At 32.4% G+C, this 12,124-nt stretch overlaps 1 protein-coding gene and 1 pseudogene across 1 annotated transcript in view; both read right to left on the reverse strand.

The window, feature by feature from the left end:
* The window catches only part of LOC128993007 (gastrula zinc finger protein XlCGF49.1-like), a gene marked incomplete at its 3' end in the record, with an annotated part of 52,623 nt that overhangs the window by 30,700 nt on the left and 9,799 nt on the right, over positions 1-12,124 (reverse strand). Inside the window, exon 3 of the mRNA XM_054416758.1 lies at positions 9,633-9,709. The remainder of the gene's footprint in view (positions 1-9,632; positions 9,710-12,124) is intronic.
* Positions 7,590-9,596, reverse strand: LOC128992744 (gastrula zinc finger protein XlCGF8.2DB-like; annotated as a pseudogene).

Raw genomic sequence — 12,124 nt, forward strand, 5'->3', positions numbered from 1 at the left:
AGCCGTAAAAAAACTTTTTTTGTCGTTTTTAGATGTCCGCCATGTTGGATTTTTGGGTGGGGTAAAATTCACCGTTAATTTACGATCCCATAATGCAATGCTATAAAGTTTCAAGTCTCTAGCTAGTTTCTAAACGATTCAGATGACCATACCAAAGTCATTAAATTTCAACTTTATTCCACCTTAAGAATAACATGATGCTCGTAAAAACTTTCAAATTTTGACATTAAACCTATGTTTTGGGGGTCAAGAAGTAAAGTTATAAAAAATATAGTATTACTAAAATTTAAAGTAAACCAGAGTAAATACGAAGCATTAATAATATTTGGAAAAAAATAATTTACTTAGGTTTTAAAAATTAGCGAAAATCGTTAAAAATGTTAAAAAAATTTACCAAATTTTGAAAGTAGGGCGTATTTTGAAGGTAAAGGAGTGCGATTTTCGAAAAACGCTTAATAGTGTCTTGAAGAAAATTTTATTCCTGACTGTGAAAATTCATTCAAATCTTTTCTAGCTCTTATCGTTTTCAAGCTATAGCCGTTTGAAAAAAAACGTGTTTTGTCGTTTTCAGAGGTCCGCCATTTTGGATTTTTTGGGGTGGTTAAAATTGAAAATGGAAATTTTGCAAATTTCACCGTTAATTTAAGATCACATACTACGTTACTGCCAAATTTCAAGTCTCTATCACGTTTCTAAACCGTTCAGATGAGCACACCAAAGTCGGCCACTTACAATGTTATTCTCCATAAGAATAACATGGGGCTCGTAAAAGTGGTAAAAAACCTTCAAATTTGAGATTAAACCTAAGTTTTGGGGGTTAAGGAGTAAAGTTACGAAAAAACACTTAATGAGTAAAATTTAAAGTCTACTAAGGAGGATACAAAGCATTAATAATATTTGCAAAAAAGAATTATTTAGGTACAAAAATATTGCGAAACCCGATAGAAATTTAATGAAATTTACCAAATTTTTAAAGTATTGCGTTTTTTAAGCTGAAGGAGTGCGATTTTCGGAAAACGCCTAAGAGGGTTTTGTAGAAAATTTAATTCCTGTTTATGAAAATTCTTTCAAATCTTTTCTAGCTCTTACCGTTTCCGAGCTACAGCCGTAAAAAAAAACGTGTTTTTTCATTTTCAGAGGTCCGCCATTTTGGATTTTTGGGGATGTTAAAATTTGAAAATAGGACTTTTGCAAACTCAACCGTTAATTTAAGATCACATACTACAATACTACCAAATTTCAAGTCTCTAGCATGTTTCTAAGCGGTTCAGATGAGCGTACGAAAGTCGATATTTTTCAATGTTATTTCCCATAAGAATAGCATGGGGGGGGTAATTCGAAATTTCGGGGGGGGTTAAAATTTGAAAATGCGACTTTTCGGATTTTTCCCGGGGGTTTGGGCACTAGACCTACGACCACCGAAAATTTCAAGTCTCTAGCTCATCTAGAAGTGGTCTAGAATTTGTATCCCTTAGTTACATATTAGCCCAAGCAAATTAAGAAAAATAGAGGAACAAATATATGTCTCTCTGGTGGTGGGAGTTGTAAATGCCCCAATTTGCGGTTTTTTAGTTATAACTTGAAAACGGTGTGTCGTAGCTTAAATTGTTCAATGTAAAAGTTAAAGCTTATTAAATTTTCTACAACTTTGATCATATACATTATTAGTGAAAGACGCATAGTTTCTGAGATATTTGCACTAAAAAAAATATAATGTTCGAAAAAATATTTTCATCTCACATTTTTCGTTAAAATCTTTTTTTTCCTTCCTTGTTATTTTTCAGAAATATTGACAGAAAGAAGGTTGTAGAGAATTAAATTTACTTCAATAATATACAAAAATATGTAAATAGATAAGATGTAGGTATAAAGTTACAGCGTTTTTAAGATTAGATGATCCAAGTTAAAACAATTAATACATACAAAATAAATTCATATTTAATTACCTATAGAACTAATGTTGACTGAGCCTACTGAATGTGGATCCAGGTGTGGATGCAGAAAAGCCGGCATCCACTGTTCCCGGGTATGTACCTGTGAGGGAGCTTGCCTGAACCATGCAACAATCTCTGTACAATGTGAAGATGATGAGGAAGAAGACAATGAAAAGAATAAGATCAATCTTTATCATAACATGAATTTGTGATATATTTCTCAGTGGCAAGAACTAGAATATTTAATTATAGAACTAATGTTACCTTAGCCTTTGTTTTTGCAAGAACAAAGGCTCAGTCAACATCAGTTCTATAATTAAATATGAATTTATTTTGTATGTTTTAATTGTTTTAACTTGGATCATCGTAATAAATAGATAACCATTTTATTTTGTCAAATTGTTATTTACATAACTATTACCAATTTTTACCTTAAATATACTTATATTTGGCCTAAACAATTATCAGAAACCATACAAATCGTGCAATGATAAAAAATCAAAACTTTGCGACTATTTGTGTAATTCATGATTTTCTCTTTTAATCTTAAAAACGCTGTAACTTTATACCTACATCTTATCTATTTACATATTTGTATATATTATTGAAGTAAATTTAATTCTCTACAACCTTTTTTCCGTCAATATTTCTGAAAAATAACAAGAAAGAAGATAAAATTAGATTTTAACGAAAAATGTGAGATGAAAATCTTTTTTCGAACATTATATTTTTTTGAGCGCAGATATCTCAGAAACTATGCGTCTTTTACTAATAATGTATACAATCAAAGTTGTAGAAAATTTAATAAGCTTTAACTTTTACAGTGAACAATTTAAGCTACGACACGCCGTTTTCAAGTTATAAGTAAAAAACCGCAAATTGGAACATTTACACCTCCCACCACCAGAGAGCGGCAGGGTGATTTTATTCTCACCTATCATATATTCATTAGGGGACCCTCCCCGACACATTTTTGAAAAAATTGGGAATACATAGATTTGTTCCTCTATTTTTCCTAATTTGGACTTATTTGCTTGAACTATATGCGGGATTATAGTATTTAGAAGACTCGCCCCAGGCCCCCTTTTTTGTTTGGGGGTTGTGGGAATGTTCCTCGGGGGAGGGGGGACAGGATTTAGTCTGCGAAAATTTTCTGTGTTTAAAACTTATAACTTTGCAGTTGCTAGGTATTTCAGAAAGAGTATATTTTTTCCGGGGTGGTTTGGTACCTAGACGTAAATTTACAAAAAATTTGAGAATTTTCACAATTTTTGGAAGTAGGGCGTTTTTTGAAGGTGAAGGAGTGCGATTTTCGAAAAACCCTTAATAGTGTCTTGTAGAAAATTTCATTCCGAACCTACGTTTTTTCCTCAAATTGAATCTAGCTCTTACCGTTTTCGAGCTGTAGCCGTTTTAAGAAAACATGTTTTTCCAAAAACTGGGATTTTAATGGAATTTTTTTGGGGGGGGGTTGAATTTTGAAAATGGGGTTTTTACGAATTTCACCGGTAACGTAAGATCCCATAGTGCAATACTACGCAAATTCAAAGTCTCTAGCACGTTTCTAAACGGTTCAGATGAGCGTACGAAAGTCGGTATTTTTCAATGTTATTTCCCATAAGAATAACATTGGGGGGGAAATTGTTAATTTAGGGGGGGTTGAAAGGGGAAAATGCTACTTTTCGGAATTTTCCCGGGGGTTTGGGCACTAGATCTACAAAACACCGAAAGTTTCATGTCTCTAGTTCGTCTAGAAGTGCCCAAACATCAGTATACCTGATCAGTCAGTTACAACATTTCAATCTAAATGGGTTTCTTTCGAAAATACGATTTTCTCTTATTTTATGGGAAAATAACATAATTTACAATAACTTTTAAACCGTAATTTTTACAGAAATGGGAGTTCTACCATTTTGTTCAGAATTTAAAGTGCTACAACTTACTAAATTTGTATCAAAATCGTTTGGGCCGTTTTTGAAAAAATCCGATTTTTCCGTTTTTTATGGGGTTTTCTGTGAAAATCTACATTAAAAAAAATAAAAAAAAATTTAAAAAAACACCTGGATTGGTACCAACATACCAAATTTCATCAAAATCGGACTAGAGGTGTGGTCTGTAGCTCTGTACACATCCAGACACACACACACACACACACACAGACATCACTTCGAAAACCACTTTTTTAAAACTCAAACTCAAAAAATGTTGACGAAAACAATACTTTCTCCATATACTATGGTATAGGGGGAGAAAGTAAAAAGATGCTTGTTTTAGTATATGCCAACCAACAGACGGTCCAAAAGACCATTGTTTTAACTGCTAGGCCATTTAATTTTGTACTGTAATTGTTATAGTTAGGCTCTTTACTAGTCATGAATGATTGTAAACCGGTTATCTTTTGTTAAATAAAGCACTTTTTCATTTCATTAGTCAAATTTGGAAATTTTGTTTATTTAATTCTAAGCTATCAACATAAATTTGATTATTTCTTGGATATGATATTTATTTCAAAGCTGCAGAGCAGCATGGGTTCTCTAGTGTTATTTAAATAGGAAATGAATCCAATAATTTTGAGGGAATATTTTAGTAGAAATTCAGCCAGGTAAATGGAAATTGGCTTAGTGTGCAGGTTTGCTGAGGTGGGGGTATTTATATCAACCATGGTAGGGTAAGTAAGTGCTGCCAACATTAAACTGTTATGTAGGCTACTCATTACCTAATATTTGGCTGAAATAGATTCTTATTTGATTGTAGTCACACACGCCTGTCCAAACTAAAATGTCCAAAGCCGCTGCCAGTTGCACGACGATCAATAACTCAGACCTGTCTCACGACGTCTAGAGCTCTTGCTTACGGAGCTAGGTTAGGTTAGGTTAGTATGTACTACAGTCGGTAAAAAAGTATTCACGATGTGCAGGGGCTCTGGACGTGGTGGGACAGCGCTGAGCTATTGGACGCTGTGAAACTGGCAGCGGCTTTGGACATGGTGCAACTGCTACATTTTGAAGAGTGTTAAGTGCGCTGTTTCACGACGACCAATCTCATGACATCCAGAGCTTGTAGAAAGACTACAGTATGTTTATTGCAGTTGCTGTACTTTTGGACATGAGATTTGAACATCATGCAACAGTCAAATATTTCATAGACTATTGGACATCATGAGACAGCCCAAAAATTTTACTTTGGATGTTGTGACACTGACTCATATTATTCTATGTGGTTACCCTTGGATGTCGTGAAATGCATCCTTATTTTTATACAACAGGTTACACTAAAAAACCTTATTAATACTTGATAGTGCCTTATCAGAAAGTCTGTACATAGCATTTTGTTACCATGTTAGCCTACCTATGAGTAATGATGTGTGATACTGGTCAATGTGTTGATCCTGCGTAGTGATATGTATTAGAACGGAATGTATCGATACCTATATCGTATCTTATCTTTGTGCATGAATTTTTACCCGTATCAAATGAAATATCGTAGTTATTTATAATTTTTAGGAAAAAATTAAATATCTTAAATATACAAGCTGCAGAGACAGATACTATGTTACTTACAAGCTTGTAATACTTTAATACTTTTCAATGAAACTAGGTGAAACCCGTCGAAATCGATGGTTGCTTTTAGGGCTTACGAACAATTACTTCTAGCAGTGTTTTGAGATATTTGGATGTATAACACTCGCTTGAAAACAATTTTTTTCATAATTATGTTAAATGTTTAAAATTTAACACAGAAAAAAAAATACCGATACAAAGCATATGTACGTAATCACATACAATAGACCACTATAATGGTCTATTCTCTATGATGTAATGTCCACATCTTTACTAATGAAACTTGTTATAGATGATGATAGTTCTGAGCGAAACTGATAAGTTAAATTTATGAAATAGTTGTATTTTGTATGATGTTAATAAACATTTTATTTATTTAAGCTTTATTAAAAACCATGAAAATAGATTTAATTGAAATCAATTCAGACAAATAGAAATTCGCTTAGTCGTCAGGTTTGCTGCGGCGGGGTTTTTTTTTACTTTAATGTCCCTTTTAGTTCAAATTTGCGGCATTGTATTTTACTAACAAAGACCTTTAATTTTATTGTGCATATAAACCTATTGTTACATGTAAGAGTTTCTTCTGACTCCTGTTGGGCCATCGCTCGAGGAGGTAGCATATCACTGAATAATGTGTTAAAATAATTTCAATGCCCAGTAACTGAGTACCAAGTTTTGAAGCTCCACCTTTATTACTTTTTGAAATATTTAACTGTCCCGGGACTTTTTATCTAACCTGTATAATACATATTGGTGAAGAAAATTTAGTTAATTTACATTTTATATTAAATACTAGAGGACCCATGCTGCTCCGCAGCGTTAAAATAAATATTATATATCCGAAAAATAATCAAAATGATGACTTTTGATTGAGTAATCCAGTATCTTGAGCTTAACTGATTCAAACGATCAATAGCTCAAATTAATGCCTATAATTTACTGATTACTTTGAGGCTAAAACATATAAAAACATAAACAATACTGGAGAGATTGATTTTTAATAATAGAAAAGCCTTATGAAAAATGATTTTTATGTTGGTTATTAACCCTGCGTTTGCTTGAAACTCGTTCGATTTGAATATCGAATAGCTTAAATGAAAGCCGGTATTTCACTGAAGGTTCTGAGACCAAAATATATAGGATTATATAATTATAACTGGTGAAATACATCTTAAATTGAAGTAAGAATTAAAAAATGAATCAAATTATATTTTTTGGTCGAGTAACACAGTAGGTAAATAGCCTATATGCCGAAGCTTGATGTGAAATCCTTGAAAAACAAAATTTAACTCCCATAAGAAATACATGGGGAGCAAATTTCTTTTAAGTATTAGCCGAGTGGGATTATAGATAAATATATGCCAATGCTTGATGGCAAATTTGTGCGTGTATACCTTCAATTTGAGACCTCAATCATGAAAATCGGTCGGGTAGATAAGATGATAACATATAGGATTTAGCATTGGTCTTACAATTGACTATTATTTATAAACAAAGTTTAGTGAGTCATTTCATGTCATTTGGCTTTTTATGATGACATTTATTGATATAAATGAAAACATGTCTGTTATAATTGCTTTTAAATTCCTACTTATGAGGACTCATCAGTTGTGGAAATGAATAAGACCAAAATTAGATTGTCAAGAATGAATACATATATATTTGTAAAAAAAGGACATTTGTATAAGGATTTCCAACATGTAGATCACTTATGAGGACGCTCATTGCTATGTATTAATACATGTCTGTAATAAAGGAATGTTGATACAAAGGATTTTCCACATGAAGTGCACTCATAAGGTTTCTTTTCTGTATGAATTGAATTGACAATGTATGTAACTTCAATAGTTATTTTAGTGAGCAAAGTGGCACATGCGGAATGATCTCGAGTGCAGCAAAGGCCTTTTGCATTCGTGATACACACATTATATTTTTCCTAAAGTCACTAAAAAGCATATAAATAATTAGTCTTTCAAACACTACACAACACGTTTTTAAGTTTAGCTGGCAACACAAAAAGGTGCCCTAGAGAAATAGGTAGTCTATAGGTAGTAATAGGTAGTTCTAGAAATATGTAGAAAAAGGTAGTCACCGGTCCGTATCACTCCGCTATTTTCCCTCGGCAAGCAATGTGCTCCGCGACTTGAGAAAATAGTTCCGTATGATTTTGTAATTTGCAGTGGTTTCCGCACCTAAAAAAATGCTTTAAAGGTATTTTCTTGTTTATTAAGATCGTAGGAATGTTTAAAAAACGTTTAAGAGAAAAGTCCAGAAAGTTCAGAAATACCGAAAAGAGAACATAAACTATAAACACAAATCGTAGTTATAATAGTCAATCAGCTGCTCATAGTATTATTTTTCTTTAAGTGTTGCCAACCTATTTCCAAGCGTACATGGATTACGTGTATAATAGAACCACGCTGTTTTATGTTGTTTTGTTGGAATCCTGATGTGCGCCAAAGTATAAACCGTACGACAAAGTATAAATATGCAGCTATTAGCCGCTTTCTGTACTATAAACAGTACAAGGAAGCCAACTTTGTCGGGTGACTGTAGGAAGATATTTTTGTGTTTAAAGGATTTTCAACATGTTGTGCACTTATAAGGTTGCTCTGTATGAATTGACAATATTATGTACCTTCTAACTGTTTTTGCGGTTAAAGGATTTTTCACGTTTAGAGCACTTGTACTTTGTATTGCACTTGTATTTTGTTGTTGTTGTCTCTCTTCTGTATGAACCAATGTATGTTCTATCAAATTGCTTATATATGCAAAAGACTTTCCTCATATGTGGTGCATTAATGAGGACTCTCTTCTGTATGAACCGACAATATATGCGACTTCAACATAAATTTTTATACAAAGGATTTTCCACATGTTGTGCATTTATAAGGTTTCTCTTCTGTATGAATTGACAATATATGTACGTTCAAACCGTCTTTACGGTTAAAGGATTTTCCACATGTTGTGCACTTATAAGGTTTCTCTTCTGTATGAATTGACAATATATGTACCTTCAAACTGTGTTTGTGTTTAAAGGATTTTCCACATGTTGTACACTTACAAGGTTTCTCTTCTGTATGAACTGACAATGTATGTGACTTCAAATAGGATTTGTGTGCAAAGGATTTTCCACACGTTGCGCACTTGTAAGGTCCCTCTCCTGTATGAACGGACAATGTATGTGACTCCAAAATGTGTTTGTATAAAAAGGATTTTCCACATGTGTTGCACTTATGAGGTCTCTCTTCTGTATGAACGTACAATGTATGTGACTTTAAAATGTGTTTGTATAAAAAGGATTTTCCACATGTGTTGCACTTATAAGGACGCTCATTGCTATGTATTAATACATGTCTGTTATAAATGAGTGTTGATGGAAAGGATTTTCCACATGTGGTACACTTATAAGGTCTCTCTTCTGAATGAAAGGACAATGTATGTGATTTCAAAATGTGTTTGTAGAAAAAGGATTTTCCACATGTGTTGCACTTATGAGGCCTCTCTTCTGTATGAACGGACAATGTATGTGACTTCAAAATGTGTTTGTATAAAAAGGATTTTCCACATGTGTTGCACTTGTGAGGTCTCTCTTCTTTATGAACAGACAATGTAAGTTATGTGACTTCAAATTGTATTTGCATGAAAAGGATTTTCCACATGTGTTGCACTTATGAGGACGCTCATTGCTATGTATTAATACATGTCTGTTATAAATGAGTGTTGATGGAAAGGATTTTCCACATTTAGTACACTTATAAGGTTTCTCTTCTGTATGAACTGACAACATATGTGACATCAAGTGATATTTGTATGAAAATGATCTTTCACAGGTAGTGCACTTATAAGGTTTCTTCCCTGTGTGTGTCAACACATGACGCTTTGCATTATGTTTCTGGGTAAAGGTTTTGTCACACATCAAACATTTAAAGGGGCGCTCGCCTGTGTGATACAATATATGAACCTTCATTCCTAACTGAGTTAAAAATGTTTTCCCCACATATTGGACACTTAAGCAGAGGCTTTTTAGTGTGTTTTAACATTTGTAATTTTCCAATTTCTGTCTTTGTGAAACTTAATAGATAATCTTATAATACCATAATAATCAGAAGGGTCGACTAATCAATAAGCCTTGTACCTTTATCTATTAATCTTTTTTGTAGGACTTGTTAAATGATGCAGTTGAACGAATACTGGGCTTATCTAGCAACACATCTGAAAAATATCACACTTTATTAACACATTTATTTAGGTCTAATTATGATTAAACAATTTAAAACAATTTTTACTAGTTCAAGTACATCATATTGGTCTAACATAATGTTGGTGCAAAAAATTAAATGAAGAAACCAAGAATAAGTACATTTTTGGTGGTTTTAAAACAACTTTCAATACTTCACATCATCAAAAATCAAATTTTTTCACTATATTACGTTTTTGGCCGTTTTACAAACATTAATTGGAGGCTAAAAGCTTTGTATTGCTGTCCAACGCCGAAATGCCACCTGTCTTCGTCATTTTGGGCAATACAAAGCAGGTCTTTGTAGGTCTGAAAATCAGCTGTTCCCTTTTTTACTTAAAAGATTAATCCATATATTAATACGTAAGCAGTTTTCTTTTCACAGCCATAACTGGATAACAGCTACAATTATTATTAAGTTTTGGGATGGAACATGCAGTTTAAAATTTTTTTTATTCTTGAAATTTTTTTGATAAACCCACTTGTATAGGAGTTACAGCCTATGAAAAACTGACTTCTGGTGTGACATCTTTACTAATGAAACTTGTTATAGATGTTGATAGTTCTAAGCGAAACTAAACTGATAAGTTAAATTTATGAAATAGTTGTATTTTGTATTATATTTATAAACATTTGATTTATTTATAACTTTATTAAAAACCATGAAAATAGATTTAATTGAAATCAATTCAGATAAATAGAAGTTTGCTTAGTCATCAGGTTTGCTGAGGCAGGTTTTTTTTTTAACTTTAATGTCCGGTTTAGTTCAAATTTGCGGCATTGTATTTTACTAACAAAGACCTTTAATTTGATTGTGCATGTAAACCTATCGTTACATGTAAGAGTTTCTTCTGACTCCTATTGGGCCATCGCTCAAGGAGGTAGCATATCACTGAATAATGTGTTAAAATAATTTCAATGCCCAATAACTGTGTACCAAGTTTTGAAGCTCCACCTTTATTACTTTTTGAAATATTTTACTGTCCTCGGACTTTTTTTCCAACCTGTATAATACATGATATTGGTGAAGAAAATTTATTTAATTTACATTTTATATTAAATACTAGAGGACCCATGCTGCTCAGCAGCGTTAAAATAAATATTATATATCCGAAAAATAATCAAATTGATGACTTTTGATTGAGTAATCCAGTATCTTGAGCTTAACTGATTCAAACGATCAATAGCTCAAATTAATGCCTATAATTTACTGATTATTTTGAGGCTAAAACATAAAAAAACACAAACAATACTGGAGAGATTGATTTTTAATAATAGAAAAGCCTTATGAAAAATGATTTTTATGTTGGTTATTAACCCTGCGTTTGCTTGAAACTCGTTCGATTTGAATATCGAATAGCTTAAATGAAAGCCGGTATTTCACTGAAGGTTCTGAGACCAAAATATATAGGATTATATAATTATAACTAACTGGTGAAATACATCTTAAATTGAAGTAAGAATTAAAAAATGAATCAAATTATATTTTTTGGTCGAGTAACACAGTAGGTAAATAGCCTATATGCCGAAGCTTGATGTGAAATCCTTGAAAAACCAAATTTAACTCCCATAAGAAATACATGGGGAGCAAATTTCTTTTAAGTATTAGCCGAGTGGGATTATAGATAAATATATGCCAATGCTTGATGGCAAATTTGTGCGTGTATACCTTCAATTTGAGACCTCAATCATGAAAATCGGTCGGGTAGATAAGATGATAACATATAGGATTTAGCATTGGTCTTACAATTGACTATTATTTATAAACAAAGTTTAGTGAGTCATTTCATGTCATTTGGCTTTTTATGATGACATTTATTGATATAAATGAAAACATGTCTGTTATAATTGCTTTTAAATTCCTACTTATGAGGACTCATCAGTTGTGGAAATGAATAAGACCAAAATTAGATTGTCAAGAATGAATACATATATATTTGTAAAAAAAGGACATTTGTATAAGGATTTCCAACATGTAGATCACTTATGAGGCCGCTCATTGCTATGTATTAATACATCTTATATACTAAAAAACTTTTGCAAAACTTATGACAGCTAGCCTAACCATACTGCTGGACCGAATTATACGCTGTTGGTACCAAATGAAAGATATTTTCCTGTTGATGTGCAGAATCCCTTTATAAATTAAAATAGGCTCAAAAATAAGCACAAAAATGAATTTTAAATTTAAAAATAATTAACATGGGCCTTATGGGTTGTTATGTTGGTGACGAAATAACAACAAAAATATAAACATAAAATAAAAACTAATTAAAGAAATTCCAATCACATGTTTTATTTACAGTGTGGGTTGAAAATAGAGAAGTTTGCACAATACATACTTTCGGTCGAGTTTTCGACCACGGGGTAAGCTCTCGTGTCTTTTATAA

The sequence above is a fragment of the Macrosteles quadrilineatus genome, unplaced genomic scaffold, assembly GCF_028750875.1.
Source record: "Macrosteles quadrilineatus isolate MER2022 unplaced genomic scaffold, UCM_ALF_1.0 Scaffold_4__1_contigs__length_99947679, whole genome shotgun sequence".
In the NCBI taxonomy this organism is placed as follows: domain Eukaryota; kingdom Metazoa; phylum Arthropoda; class Insecta; order Hemiptera; family Cicadellidae; genus Macrosteles; species Macrosteles quadrilineatus.